The sequence below is a fragment of the Glycine soja genome, chromosome 4 (genome assembly GCF_004193775.1).
Source record: "Glycine soja cultivar W05 chromosome 4, ASM419377v2, whole genome shotgun sequence".
In the NCBI taxonomy this organism is placed as follows: domain Eukaryota; kingdom Viridiplantae; phylum Streptophyta; class Magnoliopsida; order Fabales; family Fabaceae; genus Glycine; species Glycine soja.
In genome coordinates this window covers 37,028,923-37,043,265 of record NC_041005.1, presented here as the reverse complement: position 1 = coordinate 37,043,265, position 14,343 = coordinate 37,028,923, and positions in this window count along the sequence as shown.

The following is a 14,343-nucleotide window of genomic DNA, read 5'->3' as shown; positions in this document are numbered from 1 at the left end:
TCTTTCCCCGGTGAACACTAGGTCCGCGAAGCTAGACGGCATGTAACCTACTAGCTTCTCATAGTAGAACACTGGCAGAGTGTCTACCATCATGGTGATCATCTCTCTCTCAACCATGGGAGGAGCCACTTGTGCCGCCAGATCTCTCCACCGTTGTGCGTATTCTTTAAAGGTTTCGCCCTCTTTCTTGAACATATTCTGCAGCTGAGTGCGATCGGGAGCCATATCGGAATTGTACGGATATTGCCTTAGGAAGGCAGTAATCAGATCCTTCCAAGTACGGATACGGGAGGCTTCCAAATTAGTGTACCAAACTACCGCGGCTCCGGCCAAGCTATCTTGAAAAAAGTGTATTAATAGCTTCTCATCCTTAGAGTGTGCGCCCATCTTGCGACAGTACATCTTGAGATGGTTTTTGGGACAAGTCGTCCCTTTATACTTGTCGAAGTCCGGTACTTTGAACTTCGGGGGGATAACAACATCGGGTACTAAGCAAAGATCCATCATGTCTGCGAACGGATAGTCCCCAAATCCTTCCACGGCTCTCAATCTCTCCTCGAGGAGATCGAGCTTCCTCCTTTCTTCAGTTGCCGGGGGCGGTCCTTCCGTGGACAAAACTATTGGTTGTGTCGTGATGTTGGGCTGAGGCAACGTGCTGGGTGCCAGCCCTTCGGGGATCGGGGGACAGAACTCGACATCTCTTCGAGCATAGTCTTGAGGGTCTTTGTGGACCTCGTCGGGCTGTTGAGGAGGCTCTCTTTCAAGGACGGGAGAAGCAATATGGCCCGCATCGTCTTGTAGGATGGGTGGTGAGTAGTTGGGTGGCAATCCATAAGGGTAAGCCGCTCGGTTGTATCCCAGATGAGGGTTGCCATCGTGCCCCAGTGTGTCCCTTCCCCGTCCTACTATGTTTGAGGGAGGATGGTGCGCGGTTGCCAAGAGAGTTGGGTCTGCTTCGGCAGCCGAACTAACAGCGGCAGCGGTGGCCACGTTTTTCTCCATGAGCTACCTCATTCCCAACATGGCCTCCATCATGGAAGCCATCTGTTCTTTCAGAGTCGACATGTCGGCTTTCATCTGTTCTTGTGTCTCCTCTTGATCACCCATCGTTCTAGATTTGGATCTGGTGCGATAGGGATGCCTTGTGGCGCGTTTAGTTATGGTGTTTTTCCCTAAAAAACCAAACGTGAGGAGTGGGTAAAGAAAGAAAAAATGCATGCTAGAGATAAAATGCAGGAGTGATTTGATTCGCACAAGCTTTTTGGAGTAGAAACATGGGACCAACTCATTTTATTTCAGAAAGTCGTATCTAGTCAAGGTCTGAGAGACCATACAAGTTTTCTAGCGATTTCTAATTATGTGGGCCATTAAGTCTATCATATGCTGACAATAGCCGAGAAGCCCATGAATTTCTTCGGGGGCGGAGTAGGTGTCCGCCATTGCTTTGGCCTTGGCTAGCAATCGGGGAAGTTCTTGACTCCTGTTCAAAGTAAGAGCAAATCGGTCCATCCTCATTGTTGCCTCTTGGTGCAACGAATCAATTACCCTTTCCCTTGCTTCCCTTTCTGCTGATATCTTGGCGTACTCATCCTCTAGCCTTTGTTCGTGAGTCGCTGCTAGATTTAGCTTCTCTTTGCACTCATTGATGATGGCCCACATATTCCCTTCAGTCTCGCTTAACTGTTGGGACAAATTTCTTTTCGACCTAAGGCAAGCCTTTAGCTCGTCCTTCAAGATCATGCCTTTGACCCGTGATGATTCCTTTCACCTCTTCGGAGCTTGAGCTTACTATTGCTGCCCTATAAAGCCCCTCAAAACTTGTTTTGGTCGTGTTCTTCCTTTCGGGCCTTCTTGGTTTCTCATTCCAAGGCTTCATCGGTGGCCATATTGACGTCCCTTAGTTCATCATACTCTCTTCAGACTTTGATGGCTATGGACTTGAACTTCTCTTTGACTACCCGGGCTCTTTCAAGCTTTGCCTTTAGGGCTTGTACCTCATCACTTTCTTCCGAAGCTTTAACCTCATTGTCTCTCACAGTCTTTAGATTTGGGAGCCAATCCAATCCTTGTGTCCGGACTCTCAGCCACTTATGATAGCCGCCGATGATCCCATTACTGCTTCCCCTAAGCTCTCTGTCCTTTCTTCACGCCGCATCCCATGCCTTGCGAACTCCTTGGAGTACCCTCGCGTTGTGGTCACTGAAACCCCGTGCGATGAAAGGCGTGATGCTTTCGTCTGATGGCACTCCTCTCATGGGGTAGCCAAGCTGTCTTATGGCGAGGACGGGATTTATAATTAATACAACCCCTTGTTCCCATCAAGGGAACATTTGGACATCCTTCGCATGAAGATAGAATCCTGATTCTTCCTTCCTTCTAGCGAGGGAACCAATTAACAGACGCCCCTCCATGCTAGCCAAGAGTTGGTCCCAATTCACCTTTTCTTTTTCGACGCACGAGCGGTGACCTTGTAGCGGATAGACGAGCCTATCTTCTTGGAGAAAAAGGTGTGAAACCAGCCACACATAGAGAGCCAGTGCACAACAAACAATTCTTGCGCTGCTCTTTTCACATCCCCGGTCGAACGTGTCATACATGGCCAAAATGGCGACGACCGGGCTTTCCTTGCCATGATGAAAGGCGAGGAAAGCGTCAATCGCTGCTAGGTCCACTAACCCTTCCATATTCGGAAAGAGGACAACTCCAAAGATCAAAAGCGCCAAGATGTCAAGAAAAGAAAGCCCATTCGCCTTGATTTGCCAAGGCCTTTGCCCTTTCCTCCAAACACTTCCTTGGTACTCCGACTACCCCATTCCTGTTTTGCTTTACACGGTCCAACTCTTGTGCTGAGATTCTCACTACCTTGGCAACTCTTGTCGTGGAGGGATAGAACCCAGAGAAAAGATATGGCTTCCTTCCTCCCAATGGGCATCCCAGGATTTCTTCAAACTCTTTCACAGTCGGTACTAGCTGGAAGTCCTCAAATGTGAAGCACCTTAGGGGCTGGTCATAATACTGGGAAAGGGATGCAATCGGTTCCATGGAGACTTCTACCCTAGCTAGGTCCCAAATCTTACCATAGGCTTTGCGGAAGGCTTGCCGTTGAAGTTGACCCATTAATTTCCCCAACTCTCGTAAACTAGTGACCTCTAAGCTCTTGATTTTGACTTGATAGAACCTCTTTTTAAGCGAAGGCTTTTGACTTGATCCCATGTTTTACTAAAGTGAAATAAAATCTAGTGCGAATCAAAACTCCGACATCTATCATGGGTGGAATGGATGAATGCATGAAGAAATGCATATGACACAGATGCAATTTACGAATACGGGAGCCCGAGAAATTGTTTCCTTCTTGCATACAACGTTTGGGCAGCGTGGCACCAAACGTATGTTTTTAAGAAGGCGACACGGACCCTCCGTCGGTTTGCTAAAGTGAGGGGATCAAAGACGAAACCCACACATGATGCACATGCGAAAGGCACAACACGGGGATGTACATAGTACGACAATATTCACAAACAAATATAAGCAAAAGGGTATATGATACTTATGCATGGCAGTGTGAAAAATGGCACGCAGCGTGTTTGCTCCGTGCCCCTATTTAAGGGACCTATAAGGGAAAGAGCTAACTAGGCTTTTAGTGATAACCCCCAAGGTAGCCATATCTCTCTTGATGGTTTCTAGAGGTATCATCCCCTTCGAAGAACATACTGCAGCAGTAGGGACTACTAGCAACAATATGTTTTCAAAGAGAAAAACTCTAGATGAGGGTTCACTGTAATCAAGCAAGTCGGAGACCTAGCATGATCACAAATTCACCTCTACTCCTTATGTTCCCACGAACCCGGGTATAGGGCCCCTTTTTTTTTCAACTCACCGTGTGTGCAAATAGTGTTAGTGTTTGTGTGCATCAAATGAATAAATATTTACCTCAAGCATACACTTAAAAATGCACAAAAAACATCAATGAGTTATATATACAAGAACATAATGAAGGGAAACCCAACAAAGGAGTAAGTCACGGTAAAACATTGCACAAGATTAAATGGCCTAACTCTCTAAAAAACCTCCCCAGCGGAGTCGCCAACTGTCGCAACCTACCCTTCGGCGGGAGGGCGACGTGTGACTCGCGGGATGCGTGTTCCACGAAAGGAATACGCGCGGAGTCGCCACCAACGTTTATTTGAGGAAAACGTCGGAAAAACCGGAAAAGACGCGATCTACGAACTTTTAAGTGAAAGGTTCGGGAGTTGTATTTACGCACGGGGAAGGTATTAGCACCCCACACGTCCGTCCCAAGGGAAGACAGCCTTTAATCGAATGTGCAAACATGACTTTGATTTTTACGTTATCTTTTTATGTCTTTATATCCTTTATACCCTTTTTATATTTTTTCTCTTTTTGTGGTCGACAAAGGTGTTTCCCTTTGCTCCTACGTATTCCTCAATTGCGATGAGGAAATCAGACCTACGTAGTTCTTTCTTATGCGTGAATCAAGTGATCCTTTTTTTTTTCTTTGAAAGGTGATCATTTTAAGGCGTTGGACCTTAAAAATGATCCATTTTACTTAGTAAGAAATTGAAATGATAAACTTTCAAAAACCTATTTTTGTGGACGAGCTTGACTAGGCGAGTTGATTTTAGCCTTAGTTTCACTTTAGTTATTAGTCAATTCAATTAAGAATGAGAAATCCCAAAGAGAAAACGTCCAATTGATTTTCCGCTTTATTTTACTAAAAGGTATTTTTTTGATTATTATATTATTTTTTTACCTCGTTTTTTATTTCCAACGTGGTTACGGCACGACCGAACGGTCGGAATTCATTTTAACCGAAGTTAACGGATAATACAATTCAAACGATCGGTGGAAATTTATTTTATTTTTAGGTTAAGCGAGAAATGACTTAAATAAAATGGCTTAAGCACGTCAAAAGGGGGTATAAAAAGTAAATGAAGCGAGAATAAAAATACATGAAACCAAATGTGGACCACCATGGGTACATAGAATGAATCGAAAAGCTTGGTTCGAGGTACTTACCCGTTGAAGACTGAAGAACGATGAAGAACGAATGAAGAAGGTCGAAGAACGGTCGAAAACCTTCGCGAAATCACTCACGGAAACGTTACGGAAACGTTACGGAAGCGCCTCGGCTTGGATTTTCTTCACGGAAACAATTTTTCTAAACAAATTCGAAAGAGAGAGAAGTGCCTAAGGGGCTGAAACCTTTTCCACTTCACTTCTCCCCTTATTTATAGAAAATTGGGGGAGAAGCTTGCCACCCAGCTCGCCCAGGCGAGCAGGGTTGCTTCCTCCAGAAGCAATAGCCTTCTGGAGGAATCTTCTGGAGGGCTCAAGTGGGCCTGGTTGCTATTTGCACCCCCATTTTTACTAAGTACACCCCCCTGCCTTTTTTTGGTGATTCTTTTTTCGTAAAGTTACGGAAACTTACGAATTTCGTAACGATACTTGTTTTCTTTCCGTAATGTTACGGAGCCTTGCGGATTACATAATCATCCCCTTTTTTGACTTACGGAATGTTACGGAACCTCACTAATTGTGCAACGATGCTCCCATTTGATTTCCGGTGTGTCACGGAACTTTACGGATTGTGCATCAATATTTTCTTTTGTTTTCCAGCATGTCCCGGAATTTCACAAATTGCCTAATGATGAGTGCCAAGCACCTCACAAGGACCAAACAAAAGTTGCATGTCATCAAGCAAAGGTCCCCGGACGAAATTAGGGTATGACAAACCCTTCTATGCACATTTTCCTTTTTCTTTATATACGCAGACATTTTATTCACTACACTTCTCTCTTTTTTTATCATGATTTTGGTTCATTTTATTTTTAGGACGATGTTCCTAAAATGAAAAAAATTCTACGCGATTCCGGAATTTCTACAAACACTATTGACAACAACGAAACAAGTACAGACGTAACAACGCAAACGATATGTATGTACAAAACAAAAGTCAACCAAAACGAAACAAACATTAGTCCCTCAGTTAAACAAAAAATAAGATGATAGGTAATAGGAAAAAATGGAAACAAAAAAAGAAATACGGATCTAGGGATCTCCCAATCATGTGGCTCCGCTCCCAGCTGACACTTCGGCAGGGGTAGGTCGGAATTATGATCGCTGGGCTGGATGTTGTTGAGCAGCAAAGTCATCCAGATCTGAGTCAGGGTGGTCATGTGGGTGCGCTTGATCCGCACCCATCTTCCAGCAGCAGTCCGGGCAAAATCCTGCCCCGGTATACATAGCAACTGGGCGATGGCCTCCTCATCAAACCCGTTGGACCGGTTCCTCCTCTGGCCATACTCGCATTCTTGGCCCTCCTCCAGCACTAAAGGGTATCCCTGGAACTGGGTGAGAGCATCCGCATCGAACGGGATCCATTGACCCCTCACCCAGGATCGCATATCTCCCACGCCCTCCTCTGTAGGCCAAGCATTGGCATAAAATTTGAGGACTATGTCTGGGTCGAACTTGGCCATGGGGGTAACCAGTGATGCCCACCGTCGGTGAACTATCTCCTCCTGGAAGTCGGTATACTCGTCATCCCTGAGCTGGACGCGTCGCTCCTGGAGAAATGACCATCCCTTGATGGCCTCGAAGCGCTGCTGGTGCTCAGCGCTCCTAAAACGGTGGCTGTCATATTCGGGAGTGGAACTGGTTCCTTCAGCCACTTTATCCTTCCTGGATCTCTTTGAGGAAAGCTTCCTTGGGGCCATTTCTTGTGAAAGCCAACATTTGGAAGTTAGTTTTACAAGATAATGCTTATCTTAACGCAAAAAATGTCATGCTAATCCCTCTGATTTTAGAACGAACTCATGTAATCTATTTATGCACACGCGTACGTGTGGAATATCCTACCATTTATATCAACATAGAGGCCATCCAACACATTCTAATTGTCACACACATATATACATTTGAAAAGAACATATATTCTTACGCTCAAGGCATTGCGTCCAAATTCACACCTAATTTATATCCTAAACATTTGCTATTACAAACTACCTACATATATTTGAAATATATATCATACAAATTTTTATTGTTTCACTCACATTTATTCATATTGGCAAGCTATTTACATTATGCACACACTTGCATTCAAAAGGGAATTTCGTGCTATCATACATTCATTTAGGAAGCGACCTCAATATTCATTCACCCTTTGCAAAGAATTTCATGCCCCTTTTATTTACCTATATATACATACTATTGCAAGGTATTTTTTATATTACTTTGGTGCAAAGTATCAAACATGGGGCAGCCCAAATTCGATCAAACTCTCTCACAAGCAAGTCCTAATTTTCATGCTTTTCTAATTCTAAAACCAAAATTTGGATTCCTAGCCATGAGTATGTCTTCTTGCATTGAAGCTAAAAAGTTTGGGTTCCTAAGCTTGAAATTTCATTCGGGCACCTATTTTGAATCTCCTATGTTGTCTCTATAAAACAGTCCCACCATCCCAATTTCACAAAATCATATTCATATATCATTGGGGCATTTCACCGAGCACTTGGAGGGCACACGTTTGGACACAAATTGCAAGAGAATGGGGACAATGTGGCATGCCCCATTGCTTCAGAATACAACATAGGCCTAATGCCTTCTCACACAAACCCTCAACTCAACAAAACAAGCATGGATTCAGATGCGAATTGCTTCACGAATTTTGCAAAAAATGAGCAACTAAAGCACCAAAACACATCAATGGAGAGCCAAATAACCAAGGGAAATTGCACTTACTTGTGGGGAGTGAATTAAAGCGTGAAAAGGGAAGCAAAAACTCAACAATGGAAGCTTGGGGGCTGCTGTTCTTGTAGTTCCCGTGAGCTTGGGGGTTTTTGAAGTGAGGGGGAAGAGTTTTGGGTGAAGAAAACGTTCCCCCTCCACCCTTTTATATTTTCGTACAGGGGTTGCTCGCCCAGGCGAGCTCAGCTCGCCCAGGCGAGCTAACCTGTACTTTTTTTTTTGAGAAACATTAACCATGCCTCCCCCCCTTACGGGTTAGCGTTTGCCTACTTGAACCTACTTAAGTTAGAATCAGGCGTCGATTACTTTATTTAAAACAAATAATAGTAATAAAATACTATGAATTCAAAGGATATTGGGCTGCCATGCAGCGATGTTCTCTGCTTGTCTAGCACCGGGAAGGGACAACGGTCGGTCGTGACCCTATCCTCCATTTGCCTCCATCCCTAAGTACCTACAAAAGGTCTTTCATAATTCGGGGCCCACTTGCCTCGATTATCCTTAACAGCGTGGGACATCTTCTTCAGCACGAGGTCCCCCTCATTGAACTTGTGCGGGCGTACCTTCTTGTCGAATGCGTTCTTTATCCTTCGTTGATACAGACGCCCATGGCTCATGGCTGCCAAACTCTTACCTTCAATAAGGTTAAGTTGGTCGTAGCGTGCTTCAGCCCATTCTGACTCTTCTAGGCCTGATTCCGCTATTATCCTCTAAGAAGGAACCTCCACCTCAAATGGGAGTACTACTTCCATCCCATAAACCAAAGAATACGGCGTTGCCCCAGTAGAAGTTCGTACCGAGGTTCTATATTCGTGCAGGGCGAAAGGCAACATCTCATGCCAATCTTTGTATGACACTGTCATCTTCTGAACAATCTTCTTAATATTTTTATTCGCAGCCTCTACAGCCCCATTCATCTTCGGCCGATAAGGGGTGGAGTTATGATGCTGGATCTTGAAATCCTCGCACATTTCCTGCATCATCTTGTTGTTCAGATTGGTGCCATTGTCAGTAATGATTTTCCTAGGGAGTCCGTATCGACAAATCAGCACCCTCTTGATGAATCTGACTACCACACTCCTCGTGACATTAGTATAAGAAGCTGCTTCGACCCATTTGGTGAAGTAGTCTATCGCCACAAGAATGAAGCGGTGACCATTCGACGCTTTGGGTTCAATGGCCCCAATGACATCTATTCCCCACATGGAAAAAGGCGAAGGAGCGGCCATAACATTCAGAGGATGTGGCGGAACATTGACATTGTCCGCGTATGCCTGACATTTATGACACTTCCTTACATGAGCGCAACAATCGCTTTCCATAGTGAGCCAGTAATAACCGGCCCTAAGGATTTTTCTGGCGATAGCATGCCCATTGGCATGTGTCCCAAAGGAACCTTTGTGGATCTCCTCAATCATGAAGTTTGCCTCTTTGGCATCTACGCATCGTAGGAGGGTCATGTCGTGGTTCCGTTTGTACAAGATGGTACCACTTACAAAGAAACCAGTAGCCAATCTCCTCAACGTCCTTTTGTCATTGTCAGAAATCCCTGGTGGGTATTCTTTGTTCTCGACATATTGTTTGATGTCGAAATACCACGGTTTCCCATCCCGCTCTTCTTCTATTGCATAACAATATGCCGGCCATGGGCGCTTTCCTTGAAGACCTTCTTTCTTTTCAGCCCCTCTTACCATTGGAGGATCTACTTCTTTCGAGGGGGTGGCTACGTCTGTGGGCTCTTGGACCATGGGCGCTTTCCCCTTGGAGGGCAACTCCGCCGGGTGAGGGGAAGCGAACACCCGACCACTGCGGGTTACGCCACTGAGGCTGGTGATGTTGGTCACCTTAGCTGACAGGGAGTCAACTTCGGTTGCAACTCTTTCGCTGAACGCGGGAGGGGTATACTTCCACAGAACGACCTTATTACTTTGATATGCAAATGGCGTTGGCTTGGGCGCTGTCCGGGGGTATATGGGTGTGGAGCCGGTCCCTTTCCTAGTAAAACATATCACTAGGGCCTTGGGGGTTAGAGGAACCTTCTTCTCTTCCGACTGCATGCAAATTTGTGGTTCTTCCCTCCCTCTTATGGACACTCCAAGCTGCCTGCAATCCATGAGCCGCTGAAGCAATTCTTCTACTGCGGGACAGGTTTCCATGTCGAAGAAACCAAACATCACTAGCAAAACTATAAACTAGTGCTATTTATCAAAAGATGCATGATAACAAATGGCACGAAGTGTGTTTGCTCTTTGCCCCTATTTTGGGAACCTATAGGACAATATCTAGGGGTCTCTAATAACTACTCCCCAACAATTCATAACTTACACGGTTGTTTTCTAGAGCTATCATCACTCAAGATAATAATATTGTGGCGGTATGGAATACCAGCGACAACACATTATAAAGAGAGAAAGCTCTAGATGAGGTTTCACTATTATCAAGCAAGTCGGAGACCTAGCATGATGATAGATTCACCTCCACTCCTTAAATTCCCATGAACCCGGGTGTAGGGCCCCCTTTTTTTACTCAAACCTGTGGGTGCTTAGAATGCAGTGTAAAGAATGCGAAATAGACAACAGTTATTTACATTTTACACAGTTCAAAAAATGCACACACAAAGTTTCACAAATCCACAATTCCTTAAAATAGGCCTAACTCACAAAAATAGTCCCCAGTGGAGTCGCCAACTGTCGCAACGTGCCCTTTTGTGGGCGAGCGAGGCGAGACTCATGGGTGCGTTTTCCAAAGGAGGAAAGATGCGCGGAGTCGCCACCAATGTTTATTTATGGAAAACGTCGGGAAAACCGAAGGAAACCGGTCAAAATGAAAATTCTAAGTTCGGGAGTTGTATTTACGTTTGAGGAAGGTATTAGCACCTCTCACGTTTGTCTCAAAGGACAACAGCCTATTTTTTTAGAATTGTGAAATTGTGTTATCTTAACTTTTATTTCTTTTTATTTTTTGAGGTCAACAAAAGCGGGCCTCTTGCTCCTACGTACCCTCCATCAAAGAGGAAATCAGACCTACGTAGTTCTTCCTTAAGAGTGAAGCCCGTGATTCTTTTTACTTGAATTGTGATCATTTTTAAGGCGTTGGACCTTAAAAATGATCCTTTTTACTTGGTAAGAAACTGAAATGATAAACTTTCAAACCCTATTTTTTGTGGACGAGATTGACTAGGCGAGTTGATTTTAGCCTTAGTTTCACTTTAGTTATTAGTCAATCCAATTAAGAATGAGAAATCCCTAAGAGAAAACGTCCGATTGATTTTTTTTTTTCGCTTCATTTTACTACAAGATATTTTTTATTATTATATTATTATTTTACCTATTTTTTTATTTCCAACGTGGTTACGGCACGACCGAACGGTCGGAATTCATTTTAAATGAAATTAACGGATGATACAGTTCAAATGATCGGTGGAAATTTATTTTATTTTTTTATTAGGCGAGAAATTACTTAAATAAATGACTGAAGCACGTCAAAAGGGGGTATAGAAAGCCAATGAAAATGAGAATAAAAATACATGAAACAAAATGTGGACCACCACGGGTACATAGAATGAATTGAAAAGCTTGGTTCGGGGTACTTACCAGTTGAAGACTGAAGAAAACGAAGAACGAACGATGAATGTCGAAGAACGGTTGAAAATCTTCGCGTAATTACTCACGGAAATGTTATGGAAGCGCCTCGGCTTGGATTTTCTTCACGGAAACAATTTTCCTCAGCAATTTCGAGAGAATAAGAAGTGCCAAGAAGGTTGAGCCCCTTCTCCCTTCATTGCTCCCCCTATTTATAGCAAAATAGGGGAGGAGCTTGCCACCCAGCTCGCCCGGGCGGGCAAGGTTGCTTCCTCCAGAAGCAACAGCCTTCTGGAGGAAGAATCTGGAAGGCCCAAGTAGGCGTGATTGTTATTTGTACCCCCCCTTTTTACTAAATGCACCCCCCTTTACCTTTTTTGGTAATTCTTTTTCCGTAACGTTACGAAACTTTACGAATTTCGTAACGATACTTATTTTCCTTCCACAAGATTACGAATCCTTACGGATTATGTATTTACTCTTTTAGCTTTCGAAGAAGTTATGAAAACTCACGGATTGCGAAAAACACCTCCTTTCGATTTCCGTCACATTACAGAATTTTCACGGATCGCGTAAGCCTGCTTCCTTTTTGATTCTCGGCATGTCTCGGGACTTCACATATTGTGCAACAAAGGGTGTCAAGTATCTCGAAGCGGCCAATCAAAGGTTGTATATCATCAAATAATAATCCCCGGACGAAATTAGGGTATGACAAAGCCCAATAAATCCCATGAGGATCAAGGAATGACTAATTTTGCTATTAGGTTTGGATTCTGAAATGGAACCTGCACACACTTGTAATTGTTGAGAGGAAAACTCATTTGACCAAGAGCTGGTGGAAGATGCCCAAATATACTTGTGATAGTGGGGTCCATTTGATGCTAGTCGCTCATGCAGACTCCTTAGGATTCTATCGCAACCAGACCACCGGTGAGGGCTCGAAAAGGCCTCTCGTGTGGGCCAAGGGTGCATCGTCCATCGAAAGAAAATGCGTGGAATCGCCACCAATGTTTATTCGAGGAAAACGTCAGAAAAACCAAAAAGACGATGGTCTGCGTATTTTGAAAATGAGGGTTCGGGAGTTGTTTTCACGCACGGGGAAGGTATTAGCACCCCATGTGCGTCCATCACAAGGGACGACAGCCGCTACTCGAGTGTGCAAATATGACTTCAAAACTATGTATTTTCCTTTTTTATGTTTTTATGTATTTTTTGCTTTTTTATATTTCTTATATTTTTTTCCTTTTTATATTTTTTACCTTTTTGTGGTCGACAAGGGTGTTTCCCTCGCTCCTACGTATCCTCAGTTGTGATGAGGAAATCAAACCTACGCAGTTCTTTAAGAACTAATCACTAGTTAAGTTGTTTTTATCTTTTTTTGCAAGATTGATTTTAATCGAACAAAAGTCGTTTAAGGCGTTGGACCTTTAAACGATCTTTCGATTCTTGAAAGGAGAGAATCGTTAAGTCGCCGGACCCTTTGAACAATCTCTTGATTTTTTGAACAGAGAGAATCGCTAAGGCGCTCGACCCTTTTCAACGATCTCTTGATTTTTGAGAAGAGAGAAACGTTAAGGCGTTGGACCTTTAACGATCTCTTGGTTTTGAAAGGAGATAAACATTAAGACATTGGACCTTCAACGATATCTAGTTTCTGAAAGGAAAGAAATGTCACGGCATTGGACCTTTAACGATCTCTTGGTTTTTGAAAAGAGAGGAAAGTTAAGGAGTTGGACCTTTAATAATCTCTTGATTTTGAAAGGAGAGAATCATTAAGGCTTCGAACCTTTAACGATCTCTTGATTTTTATGGAAAGAGAGAAACGTTAAGGTGTTGGACCATTGACAATCTCTCCCTTTTTGGGGTCGACAAAAGCGGGGCTTTTGCTCCTACGTATCCTCAATTGCGGTGAGGAAATCAGACCTACGTAGTTCTCTGAGACCGTTTAAGGCATTGGACATTGAAACGGATTTAAAATGACCTTTTTGCAAGTTTGTGAGGTGATTTTAGCCTTTTTGCAGGTTTGTGAGGTGATTTTAGCCTTGGTTATTTCAGTCCGGTTGAAACTTGCCTTTGTTGATGATTAACTGAGGTCACGACATGAACGATCAGATGAATTTTACTTTAATGGCGATTGAACGAGATTACAACACAAATGATCAGTTGAAATTCATTTAAACATTAATTAAGTGAGGTTATGGCTTAAACGATCGGTTGAAACATGCTTAAATGAAGAAAAGGAATACCGAAAATAGATGAGATCAAGATGAAAACATACAAAGCAAGAATGGACCCCTAAGGGTGCATAGAATGAATTCAAAGCTTCAAAATCAAAAACTAACCGGTTGAAGATCGAAGAACGGCAAAGAACAAACGAAGAATAGTGAAGAACATCCATAGATTTGATCACGAAAGCGTTATGGAAGCGCCTCGGCCTTGATTGTCTCCTTCTTTCTTTTTCGCCTCACTAATTTTAAGTGAATTTTGAGTGCTAGAATAGTTTTAACCACTTCCCTTCAGCCCCCCATGGCATTTTTATAGAAAAAAGGGGGAGAAGCTTGCCACCTAGCTCGTCGAGCTGGTTGCTTCCTGATGAAGTTTCTTGAGTGCACCCCCAAATTGATTAGTTCACCACCATTTTTGTTTCCCTCAAATTGATCATGGAAACGTTACGGAAGTACCTCGGCCTTGATTTTTTCCTTCTTTCTTCTTCTCCTCACGAATTTTAAGTGATTTCTGAGTTTCTCAAGTGTTGAACCCCTAAAACTCATCCCCCTCACGCCATTATATAAGAAAATGGGGGAGGTAGTTGTTGCCCAGCACGCCTAGGGTTGCTTCCACCTGAAGCAATCCCTTTTCTAGAATATTCCAGATGGGCCCAGATGCTAGGTACACCCCCCAGTTTGATTAGTGCACCCTCATTTTTGTGTTTTTAGCTGATTTCTTTCCGAAACGTCATGAAACTTTACAGATTACGTGGCAACGAGTGTTA